The following is a 12,850-nucleotide window of genomic DNA, read 5'->3' as shown; positions in this document are numbered from 1 at the left end:
AACTACCCTAAAAATGAAACTAAAACAACTAAATAACAAATAAAACTTACAGATAACATATATTTTTCAACATAACAGGCTCCTGCACTGAAAGAGTTACACAAGGGAGAAGAGTATGTGAGCTCAGAGCCTTAATAAATGAAGATCATTCTTTAGAAAGAACAACTCTAGAAATTCACCTAGTGATGTTTCCTTGTTGCTATTAATTATTTTAAAGATGATGTTTAAAGGAGCATATGTCACTCTCCCCTTTAGCCTGAGATCTTTGAAGAATTTATTTTTGTTCTTAGTTGAAGAGCAAGGTTATCACTTGACTATCAGGGCTATCAATGTACTCAACATGAAATTACCCCAAATTCTTGAAAAGCTCCTAAATGTGTTGCTATGAAGAAAGTATTGTATCTTGTTGGATATAGACTTGGGTTCAAATTCTGATTCAGCTACCTACTACCTATGTGACCTTGGGTGAATCACTTTATTTCTCAGTTTGTTTCCTCATCTGTGAAATGAAGACATTCCTTTAAATTTGAAGTCTATGAAATAATGATCCCATGAATATCTATCAGAGGGAGATGTAAGCTGAGGACTTATCATGGTCTTTTCCTTCCAATTATCATCAAGCAATCAAACAATAAGCATTTATTAAGTATCTACTATTGCCAGACTAACTATACTGTGAGTAGGGGAGACAAAGAAGGAGCTTACATTCCACAGTGATAAACTTGAATTATAAATTAGAATATGAACAAAAAAATCCAAATTGTAAAGAGATGGTCTTGATTTTAGCTATGGTGGTGTTAAAAAATAAAAAAATGATGGGGTCTAGTAGAATATAATGAAGCAAGAAGTACAAGCACAACACTGGAACTCCCAGAATCAGGGACTGAAGAACTAGTTGGGTTTTCTGGGCAAAACATGGCAGGAAGTCAATTAGTCTAGGAGTTCAAAGCAAACCATAGATCAAGGGCTTAGAGCAAAAACACTTTATGCAGAAATAAGCTTCCTAACTGTGGAAAACATGAATCTATTCATTTCAAACATTATGTGAAGCATTGTACAAGACTCGGGTGTTACAAAGCAAGTACTTAAGAAAACAAGATAGAAGTACTTAAGAAAATAAGACAGAAAAGGAAATGAGATAGAAGTTCTTGTCATTAAGAAAATTTCAAACTAGTGGGAGATTGTGTGTTTGTGTGTCTATATGTACATGTGTAAGAAATAAAACACAAATAACAATTATTTGGGATTTTTTGCAAGGCAATGGGGTTAAGTGACTTGCTCAAGGTCATTCAGCTAGGTAATTTTTAAGTGTCTGAAGTCTGATTTGAACTCAGGTCCTCCTGACTCCAGGACTGATGTTCTATCCACTGAGCCACCTAACTGCCTCATACAAATAACAATTATTTTATGTAGATGTTAAAATGTGTTAAATTTAGAGAAAAGAGTACTACGTCTAATAGAAAGATTACTATGTCTGGATTCAGAGGGAAAATGTCCAATGAAAAGAATATGTCTCGGGAATGAGGGAATCTTGTTTTCACATTCCCACTTTTGATATTTACCAGAACTTGGCCAAATCACTTAACTTCCCCTCCTCACTTTTTTCATCTCTAAAACGAGGAGGTTAAATGAGATGATCTACAAGGTACTCTTCTATATCTAGGAGTCTGTGATCCTAGGAGAGGTCAAGGAGAGAAACCTAAGAGATTCAAACAGGGAGGAATCACTTCTAAATTATAAGGGCAAGAGAAAGTATCAGGAAAAGTTTCATGAAAAAAATGGCAACTGAGTTGCCTTGAAAGATGAGACATTCAATCTGTACAACTAATGATTCTGACAAAGGACTCATTTCTAAAATATACAGAGAACTGAATCATATATTTTTTTTAGGTTTTTATATATTTGCAAGGCAAATGGGGTTAAGTGGCTTGCCCAAGGCCACAAAGCTAAGTAATTATTAAGTGTCTGAGACTGGATTTGAACCCCGGTACTCCTGACTCCAAGGCTGGTGCTTTATCCACTACACCACCTAGCCACCCCTGAATCATATTTTTAAAACAAAAAGCCATTCCCCAATTGACAAATGGTCAAAGGATATGCAAAGGCAATTTACAGATGAGGAGATCAAAGCAATCCATAGCCATATGAAAAATTGCTCTAAATCATTAATTATTAGAAAAATGCAAATTAAAGCTTCTCTGAGGTATCACCTCACACCTCTCAGACTGGCCAATACAACCAGAAAGGATAATGATCATTGTTGGAAGGGTTGTGGGAAATTTGGGACACTATTACACTGTTGGTGGAGCTGTGAACTCATCCAACCTTTCTGGAGAGCTATTTAGAACTACACCCAAAGGGCAACAAAAATGAGCATACCCTTTGACCCAGCAGCAATACCACTACTGGGTCTGTACCCTGAAGAGATGATGAAAGAGCGTAAAAACATCACCTGTACAAAAATATTCATAGCAGCCCTGTTTGTGGTGGCAAGGAATTGGAAATCAAGTAAATGTCCTTCAATTGGGGAATGGCTTAGGAAACTGTGGTATATGTATGTCATGGAACACTATTGTTCTATTAGAAACCAGGAGGGATAGGAATTCAGGGAAGGCTGGAGGGATTTGCATGAACTGATGCTGAGTGAGATGAGCAGAACCAGAAGAACACTGTACACCCTAACAGCAACATGGGGGTGATGTTCAACCTTGAAGGACTCACTCATTCCATCAGTGCAACAATCAGGGACAATTTGGGGCTGTCTGCAATGGAGAATGCCATCTGTATCCAGATAAAGAGCCGTGGAGTTTGAACAAAGTTCAAGGACTATTCCCTTTAATCTAGGAAAAAAAACCCAGATATCTTATTATCTGATCTTGTTATCTCTTAGACTTTTTGTGTCTTCCTTAGGGATATGATTTCTCTCTCATCACACTCAATTTGGATTAATGTACAACATGTAAACAAAGTAAAGACTGCCAGATTGCTTTTCATGGGGGCGTGGGGGGAGGGAAGTAAGATTGGGGGAAAAATTGTAAAACTCAAATAATATCTTTAATAAAAAAAAAGATGAGACATTTCAATAGGTAGAGGTAATGCATTGCCTGCATAAATGAAATTAGAACAAGCAGGATAAGTTTGGAGAGCTTAGGCTAGTTGGAAGGTAGTGCCTAAAAGGGAAAAGTGTGAAATAAAACTAAAAAGTTGGGTGATAGACAGATTGTTGGCAGCTATGAATGCCAGGGTAGGCATTTCTCTTTTATTCTGAGGAGAATGGAGAGCATTAATGATTTGTGAGTGGGTGTGGTGGTGCTAGGGACATAATTTATACTGTTATCAACATACTCTTTCTATGTCAATTGATAGGTTAAAGCAGAGAATGAGCACAGAGAGACCTAGAAAGAAGAGCCTATAAGGATAGTACAGATGAAAGATGATAAAAGATGATAAAAACTTGGATTAGGTCTGGTAGCAGAAATAGGAATATAGGGGAGAGAATAGATGTGAGTGAAGATAGAATCAATAGGAACTGGTAACTAATTAGACTTTTATCTCTCTTTTCTTTTTCATATCCAACGATAAATTTGAATGATTGGGAAGATGGGAGGAAGGGCAGGTATTTAGAGTTTTTTTTAGGGCCATGTATGTTGACAGGGTGTGAGAAGAATATCTTGGTTTTCTGGTACCTGAAAAAACTTTGGGGCCTGCCATGTGCACTGTCTGCCTACTTTATCCCAACCTGGGGTCTGCTTCCATCTCAAGGACAATCCACTACTTCTATGGTAATGTATTTTGTGAGTATGCCACTTATTTCCATGGGTTAAATCTCCTCAAATGCTGAGATGGTACTACTGTATTTCTCTAGTCAGTCAACATTCTTCAGGTCTTGGGACTTGAGCCTAGGGAGATACCACCACATTTACCACCACAGATCAAATCAATCTATTCATTAGGTGTCTTATACAAAATAAAATGTTCAATATCAGTTTTATAGTCATTCAAAGTCTCAGGGTTATTGGACTCTGGCATAAAGAGGGCTACCAGTGTCATCAGAGCATTGAGCAACTGGGAAGTGACAGGCGTAGCTTAAGGACCAATTATCTAAGCTAATATTATCCCAGGTGATTTTTTTCCTGGGTGTGGAGTTTTTATAGTTTCAAAAATGTGAGTTAATTTAAAAAAACATCAAGAAATTTTATATCAATCAGTTTGCAGTATTAGAGAATGGCCCAGAAGAGGTAACTAAGATCAATCGTGAGTAAAGTAATTGATTAGCCAGATGGCATCTAGAGAGCATGGGAAATCAGGAAGGATGGGAAGAATGCCAAAGAGCTCACATTACACAGAGAGGAAGTTTGAATGCTCACATAACTCTGTGCATGTTTGGTTTTTAGACATACTGTTGTAGTGGAGCAGATCTTCAAACGAAGATTAGCTTGTTTTGTTATAGGAAACTGGTATGTTCAGAGTGATGACTGGTGATTGTCCAATACCTGGGTTGGCCTTCATGCCAAAATATTGCAGTTTTAGATTGAATCTGACCAGTTGTAAGACAGACTCAAATAGGATTTGTAAGAAGTTTGAAGGTCAATTCTTTCTTTCAAGTGTCATTTAAATTTAGTTACTTCTATACAACCTTAAGGACAAACCCTATGCTAAACTGAGTCCCAATAGAGTCATCACTCTGAAAAAATATCATTTCTGGAATGCTAAGGAGTGGGGAAGACAGTCTCAGTTTTTGCCTTCAGTCTGATTGAAATAGAAGTAAATAGTAGACAGTAAGATGGGATAGAATGCTAAATCTCAAGTCAGTAAGACCCGAATTCAACTCCAACCTCAAATACTTATTTGTTGTATGCTTAAGCAAGTCATTTAAAATAGGCTTGCCTCTGGTTCCTCACCTATAAAATGAAGACAATTATAGTATCTATCTCCATGAGCTAATATTGGTGAAGTACTTTACACACATTGTAAGGTACAATATAAATGTTAGTTGTTTTTTTAAAAATTATTTGTTTTTAAGATTTGTATTTAAAAATTTTGAGTTTGAAATTTTCACTCCCTTGCACTCCTCCAGATCCCATTTAGAAGGCAAGTGATATATCAATTATGCACATGAAGTTTCGCAAAATGTATTTTCATATTGGCCAAAAACTATAGGAAGCAAGAAACATGAAGAAAGTAAAAAAAATATTCTACTATCTTAGCTCAGAGTTCATCAGTTCTCTCTCTGAAGTTGGATAGCATGGATCTTATCTTTCATAGTTGATCATTGTTACAATATTACTGGGATTGTGTGAGTTCTTCTGGTTCTGCTCACCTCACTATCCACCAGTTCCTATATTCCTTCTCAGGTTTTTCTAAAATAATTTTGCTCATCATTTCCTATAGCACAATAGTATTCTATCATAATCACATGCTTTGACTTGTTCAATCAATTCCTAATTGATAAACATCCTCTCGATTTCTAATTCTTTGCCATCACAAAAAGAACTACTATAAATATTTGTGTGCAAATAGATCCTTCCCCCCATCCCCCTTTTTAAAATCTTTTTGGGACACAGACCTAGTTGTGGGATTGCTGACTCAAAAGATATGCACATGGGCAGCTAGGTGGCACAATGGATAGATCACTGACCCTGGAGTCAGGAGGACATGAGTTCAAACTCAGCCTCAGACACATAATAATTACCTAGCTATTGTGACTTGGGTAAGTCACTTAATCCCATTTCTTTACAAACAAACAAAAAAAAGGTATATGCACTTTCACCATTTAGGCAAAATTCCAAACGTTCTCCAGAATGGTTGAACAAGTTCACAACTCTACCAATAGGGAATGAGTATACCCATTTTTCCATATTTCCTCCAATATTTATCATTTTCCTTTTCTGTCACATTAGCCAATATGATAGATATAAGATGATAACTCAGAGTTAAATTAATTGGCATTTTTCTAATCAATAGTGATTTAGAACATTTTTTTTATGTAACTATTGCTAGCCTTGGTTTCTTCTTCTAAAAACTGCTTGTTCATATTCTTTGGTCATTTATTCATTGGGAAATGGATCTTATTTTTTTTTTAATTTCATTTATTAGGACAATAGGGTTAAGTAACTTGCCAAAGGTCACACAGTTAGGTAATTATTAAGTGTCTGAGGTCAGATTTGAACTCAGATCCTCCTGGCTTCAGGGCTGGTGCTCTATCCATTGCACCACTTAGCTGTCCCAGGTTCTTATTTTTTTAAGTAAATTTCACTCAATTCCCTATATACTTGAGAATGAGAACTTTATCAGAGAAACTTTCAGTAAAAGTATTTTTCCCTTTTCTTTCAGGGTTGTTTTTTTTTTGGAAGGCAAATGGGGTTAAGTGGCTTGCCCAAGGCACACAGCTAGGTAATTATTAAGTGTCTGATGCTGGATTTGAACCCAGATACTCCTGACTCCAGGGCGGTGCTCTATCAACTGCACCACCTAGCTGCCCCTTCTTTCTTCCTTTTCATCTTGGCTACATTAGTTCATTTTGCACAAGACCTTTTTGAATTTCATGTAATGAAAATCATTCATTTTAATTTCCATGAGTCTCCCTATTTCTTGTTTGGTCATAAACAACTTTTCCCTTGTCCATAGTTCAGTCAGGTAATTTGTTTTTCATTTCCCCTAATTTACTTATGATATCATCCCTATGATATCACCCTATTTCATTTACTCATTTTGACTTATTTTGGTATTTGATATGAGATGTTAGTCTTTATCTAACTTCTACCAAACTGCTTTCCAATTTTCCTAGTAATTTTTATCAAATAGTGAGTTTTTGATCCCAAACCTTGGATCTTTGAGTATTAGAAACATTAGATTATTATGGTCATTTACTACTGTGAATTGTGCACTTAATCTTTTCTGCTGATCCACCTCTATATTTCTTAGCCAGTGCCAGATTGTTTTGAGTCCTACTTTATATTATAATGTGAAATCTGATAATGCTAGACTACCTTCCTTCACACTTTTAAAAGATTGATTCACTTAATATTCTTAATCTTTTTCCTTCCAAATAAATTTTATAATTTTTTTTAGTTTCTTAAAATAATTCTTCGGTAGTTTGATTGGCATGGCACTGAATAAGCACATTAACTTAGAATTATTATTTTTATTAAACTGACTTGATAGTAGTAAAGTAGATTTGGTCTACTCATGAGCAATGAATATTTTTCCAGTTGTTTAGCTCTTTTTATTTTTGTGAAAAGTGTTTAGCATTTGTTTCATGTAGTTCCTGGGTATGTCTTGGCAAGTAGAGTCCCAAGTATTTTATAATGTCTGCAATTCTTTAAAATGGAATTTCTTTTTCTATCACTTTCTATTATGTTTTATTGGTTGTATGAAGAAATGCTGAGGATTTCTATGAGTTTATTTCATATCCTATAAATTAGCTAAAAATGCTTTTTATTCCAACTAGATTTTATTTGATTCCCTAGGGTTCTCTAATTATGCCATCATATAATTTGCAAAGTGATAGTTTTGTTTCCTCATTGCCTATTCTGATTGTTTCAATTTCTTATTCTTGTCCTATTGCTTTAGCTAGCATTTATAATGTGATATTGATTAACAGTGATGATAACAAATATCTTTTTGGAATATCTTATTGGAAGGGCTTCTAGCTTATCTTCTTTAAAAACAGTGCTTGTTCTTGATTTTAGAGAGACACTACTCCATTTATTCTTAAGTTTTATAGTGTTTTTAATTAGAATTGGGTGTAGCACTTTGTTAAAAGTTTTTCTGCATCTATTAAGACAATCAAATGATTATTGCTGTTTTTGTTATTTAAATGGTCAGTTATGCTGACAGTTTTCACAATATTGAAACAACTCTGTATTCCTGGTATAAATCCTATTGGTTACAGTGTTTGATCTTTGTGACATATTGCTAGAATTTATTTAAACTTTTTGCCTACAGTTTTCTTTTTTCTGTTTTTGCCTTCCCTGGTTCCTGTATTAATGTCATATTTTTGTCATAAAGGAATTTGGTAGGATTTCTTTTATCCCTGTTTTTCAAATCATTTATATAATATTGAGATTGTTACTTAAGTACTTGTAAATTCATATGTGCAGGGGATTTTTTTCTTAGGAATCTTATTTATGACTTGTTCAATTTCTTTTACCAAGAGAGTGTTTGTTATTTAAGTATTTTATTTCCTCTTCTGTTAATTTGGGCAATTTATATTTTTGTAAATATTCACTTATGTCAGTTTTACTGGCATATAATTGGGCAAAGTAATGCTTAATAATTGTTTTAATTTCATCATCATTGGTGGTATATTCATTCTTTTCATTTTTGATGTTTATGATCTGGTTTTATTCTTTCTTTTTAAATCTAATTAACTAAATGACTGATCTTTTTCTTTTTTTACAATAAAGCCAGTTTCTAGTTTTATTTATTAGTTCAATTTTAAAAATTTCAATTTTATTAATTTCTCATTTGATTTTCAAGATTTTTATTTTAGTGCTTAATTGGGAATTTAAAAATTCTTCTTCAATATTTTTGGTTACATGCCCAATTCATTCATCTACTCTTTCTCTCTTTTATTGATATACATGTTTAGAGATATAATTTCCACATAAATACTAATTTGTCTGCATCCCATAAATTTTAGTATATTGTCCCATTGTTATCATTCTCTTTAATAAAATTATTGTTTTGATGACTTGTTCATTGACCCATTCATTTTTTAGATTATTTAGTTTCCAATAAATTTTTAATCATTGTTTCTATAGCTCTTTATTAAATATATTTTTTTATTGCATTGTGGCTTGAAAAGGGTATATTTAATATTTCTGCTTTACTGCATTTGTTTGTAATGTCCTAATTTGTTTTAATGTCCTAATACATGGTCAATTTTTGTGAATGTATACAGTTTTCTATTTCTATTCTTTAGTCTTCAGGTGCTAAATTTTATTTTATTTTATTTTTATTTTTTTTTCAGGTGCTAAATTTTAATGGCATGACTAAAATTCTATTAATTTCCTTAACTCCTTTTTTTAAAATTATTTTATGCCTAGATTTCTCTATTTATCTAGTTGAGGTACCACATTGATATAGTTTTACTTTATATTTTCAACTGTATCTCATTTAACCTTTCCTTTAAGAATTTAGATGCTATGCTTTTTGTGTGGGTGTGTATATATATATATATATATATATATATATATATATATATATATACACATATATATTCACATTGATATTAATCATTGTATGTGGTGTCTTTTTAGCAAGATGTACTTTCTCTGCTCATCTCTTAATTAGACCTATTTTTTGCTTTTGTTTTGCTGTGATCATGTTGCTATCCCTGCTTTTTTTTTTGTTTCAGTTACAGTATAACAAATTTGGCTCCAGCTCCTTATTTTAATACTGTGTCATTTTAAGTTTATTTCTTAATTTAAAAAATATTGTAGAATTCTGGTTTCTAATCCATTCTGCTATCTGCTTCTGTTTTATGGGTGAATTTATCCTATTCACCTTCATAGTTATATTTATTAACTACACATTTCTCTCCATCCTATTTCTCTCTCTCTCTCTCTCTCTCACTCTCTCTCTCTCTCTCTCTCTCTCTCTCTCTCTCTCTCTCTCTCTCTCTCCTCTCTCTCCCTCTCCCCCCCACCTCTAAAGTTTGTTTTCCTTCTGCCTACTGCCTTCCTTTATCTGCCTTCCCTGTTATTAACTCCCTTCCTCTTATCTCCTTCTCCTCCAACTTCCCTGTTGGATAAGATCAATTTCTGGATCCAAATGAGTGTACCTGTGTATATATTCTTCCCTCTTTGAACCAATTCAGATGAGAGTGAGGTTTAAGTGTTTCCATCCTTATCCCCACTCTAACTATTTCTCCTTCCACTGCTAAAACTCTTTCTTGGGTCTCTTTTATGTTTAATAATCTTCCCCATTCTTACTTTTCTTTTTCCCTTCTCCCAGTGTATTCTTTCTCACTTAAATCATCTCAACATAATTAACCCTCTTGTGCTGTCTATCTATTTAAATTCCTTTTAACTACCCTGATAATAATAATAATAATGAAATTCTTAGGAATTACATGCATTATCTTCTCAAATAGGAAAGTAAACATTGAGTCCTAAACCCTTGTCTTCAGAAATGCTTGAAAGTCTTTTATTAAATAATTCCCCCCCTCCCCAAGGGATTATACTCTCTTTTGCTGAGTACTGTTTTGCTTAGTTGTAATCCTTGTTCTTTTGACTTCCAGAATACCATATTCCAAATTAACTGCTCCTTTAACATAATGGTTACTAAATTTTGTGTGATCCTGACAGTGATTCTATAGTATTTGAATGATTTTTTCTGTCTCCTTGAAATATTTTCTCTAGGACTTGGGAGTTCTGGAATTTGTCTATATTATTCCTGGGGGGTTTTCCTTTTGAGATTTCTTTCAGGAGATAATCAATGCATTCTTTCAATTTATATTTTATTCTATGGTTCTAAAATATTAAGGCAGTTTTCCTTGATGGTTTCTTGAAATATGATATCTAGGCTCTTTCTTTGATCACGAATTTGAGGTAGTCTAATAGTTGTTAATTATTTTTTCTTAATCTATTTTCCAGTCAGTTGTTTTTCTGACAAGATAGTTCAGATTTTCTTCTATTATGTCATTCTTTTGACTTTGTTTATTGTTTCTTGATGTCTCATGGAGTAATTAGCTTAAATTTGCTCAATTTTAATGAATTATTTTCTTCAGTGACTTTTTGTCCCTCATTTCCCATTTGTCTAGGTCTTCCTTTAAGGAATTCTTTTCATCAATGAAGTTTTTACCTTTTTCCAATTTAGTCAATTCTGGTTTTTTTACAGTGTTATTTTCTTTAATAATTTTTATGCCTTTTGTGGTTCTTGTTGTTTAATAATTTTTCTGACATGCCTAAATCTTTGTAATCTTTTTTGGGTTTTCTTAACAAAGATACTGGAGTGATTTTCTATTTTCTTCTCCAGATCATTGTATTGATAAGGAAAGTGAGTTGTCCAGTTACTAAGTGTTTGGGGTTAGATTTGAATTCAGCCTTTCCTGACCCCATGCCCAACATGCATTTCACTATAACACAGAATTGTCCCTCTTTTTTTTTTGTTCACAATTTCTTGCATAATTCTCATTTCATTTCCAATTTTTTCCTTTATATCTTATTTTGAAAAACATTTTTAAATGATTTTTTCCAGAATTTTTGTTGGGTTTGTGTCCAATTCACATGTTTCTTTGAGGTTTTGCTTATGACATTGATATCTAAATGATTAATATTTTATGACATTAAACCCTTGAGTCCAATGGCATTGCTGTAGAGTTTTCCTACAGAAACTATCTTTTCAGATATTATTTGACTCCTAATATTTATATCTCTATCCTCCTGGGACCATTAATTTTTGGACTGTCAAACTAGGGTGTTTCTATTAGAAGGTACATATGCAAATCCCAATGAGAGTTCTATTGTTGGAAATATGTGAGTCATACATAGGTTCCTTCCCTATGCTCTGGGTCATATTCCTTGAAATCTATTAAATAATGTTCCAACTTTAGGTTACACTCTCTTAATACTCCATACTCCTTCTCCTCTCCCCAAATGGCAGTAGGACTGAGACAGGGCAAAACTTATCCACAAAATTATCATTCAGATTTGACTTATCTCACCTGTTATCAGAACTGAGTTTTCAAAAATAATTTTTAGAAATAAACAATGGAAAAAGAATAAAAGTACAAAATAAGTGGTATGATATCATTGGGCTATCTAATATGATAATTCTTTTTTTTTAGTCCAATAAGTTTATTTTTGAAAATGTACACAAAAATGTTGAACCATTTCATGCATCCTCAGCAGCTGGAGCATCTCCACCCTTGGTATTCCTAGCATATATCACTTGAGCTCTGTGCTTGGAAACCAGCTTAATCAGACCTTTACTAAGCAGTTCCTGGAGGGCTGCTCAGGCTAAGGAACCCTGAATCTTCAGTCTCTCTGAGACTACTTCAGGGGTGATAAGTTTATAGTTGGGGACCTCCTTGAAGAGTTTGTTGTACTTTGCTTTGTCAAATAGAACCAGATTGTTGGGTTTGTCTTGAACTTTTCCCTTGGACCACTTCTTCTTGGCTTGACCCCAGACTCATTCACAGGATCTTTGTCCTTCTTGGCCAACTTGCTACTATCTTTCTTCTTCTTATCATCCTTGGGCAGCATGGTGAAGCTTCAGGAACTCTTACTACAACTGCCTCCAAGCTAAGATGTCAGACAGAAAGTAATATGACAATTCTTTAAGATCTCTAGTCTGGATATAAATGATCATTCAAAATTTATGGGACTAGATAGGTCAATTTTTACTTTCTTGCTGCCATCATTTTTGAAGCTGAAAAGTGCTATTTTGTCTAAGGACCCACTAATTATATTAACCATGGGACTCCTCTGAACTTTAGTTTCCTCATCTGTACAACTATTGGATTTCGATTCTATTGGTCCCAATAAGCCTTGTCCTGTAACCATCTGCTCTCTTCTGTTTTGGGGGATTAGAGTTCTCACCACCCTAATTTTACCTCAATAGCAATATTCTACCTGTTGCTTCAGAATGGCTAGTGGTGCTTGTGCAGAATGCATGGAGCAAAATCTCTCTATGTGGAAAGGCTAGGGAGCTTGTTTTTGGGGAAATTGTAATGATGTATAATGAAAATATAGTTGTCCCTTCCACAACACAACTTTCCTAAATGTGATTTTGATATAGATTGCAGATGGGCATAAGAAATCTAATGGCTATTTTTTGAGGAGTTATGCTGAATCATGAAGGTCAGCAAATGACACAGAAAATATTTAGAAACTCAGTGATG

The 12,850-nt window shown here is 33.9% G+C and overlaps 1 pseudogene; it reads right to left on the bottom strand.

Moving 5' to 3' along the window:
* Positions 1 to 11,795: 11,795 nt before the first annotated feature.
* LOC141502665 (small ribosomal subunit protein eS25 pseudogene) lies at positions 11,796 to 12,212 on the bottom strand (annotated as a pseudogene).
* Positions 12,213 to 12,850: the final 638 nt, after the last annotated feature.

This window comes from Macrotis lagotis, chromosome X (genome assembly GCF_037893015.1).
Source record: "Macrotis lagotis isolate mMagLag1 chromosome X, bilby.v1.9.chrom.fasta, whole genome shotgun sequence".
NCBI lineage: Eukaryota > Metazoa > Chordata > Mammalia > Peramelemorphia > Peramelidae > Macrotis > Macrotis lagotis.
Note: the sequence above shows the minus strand (reverse complement) of the source record. Positions and strands in the feature narration are given on the sequence as shown.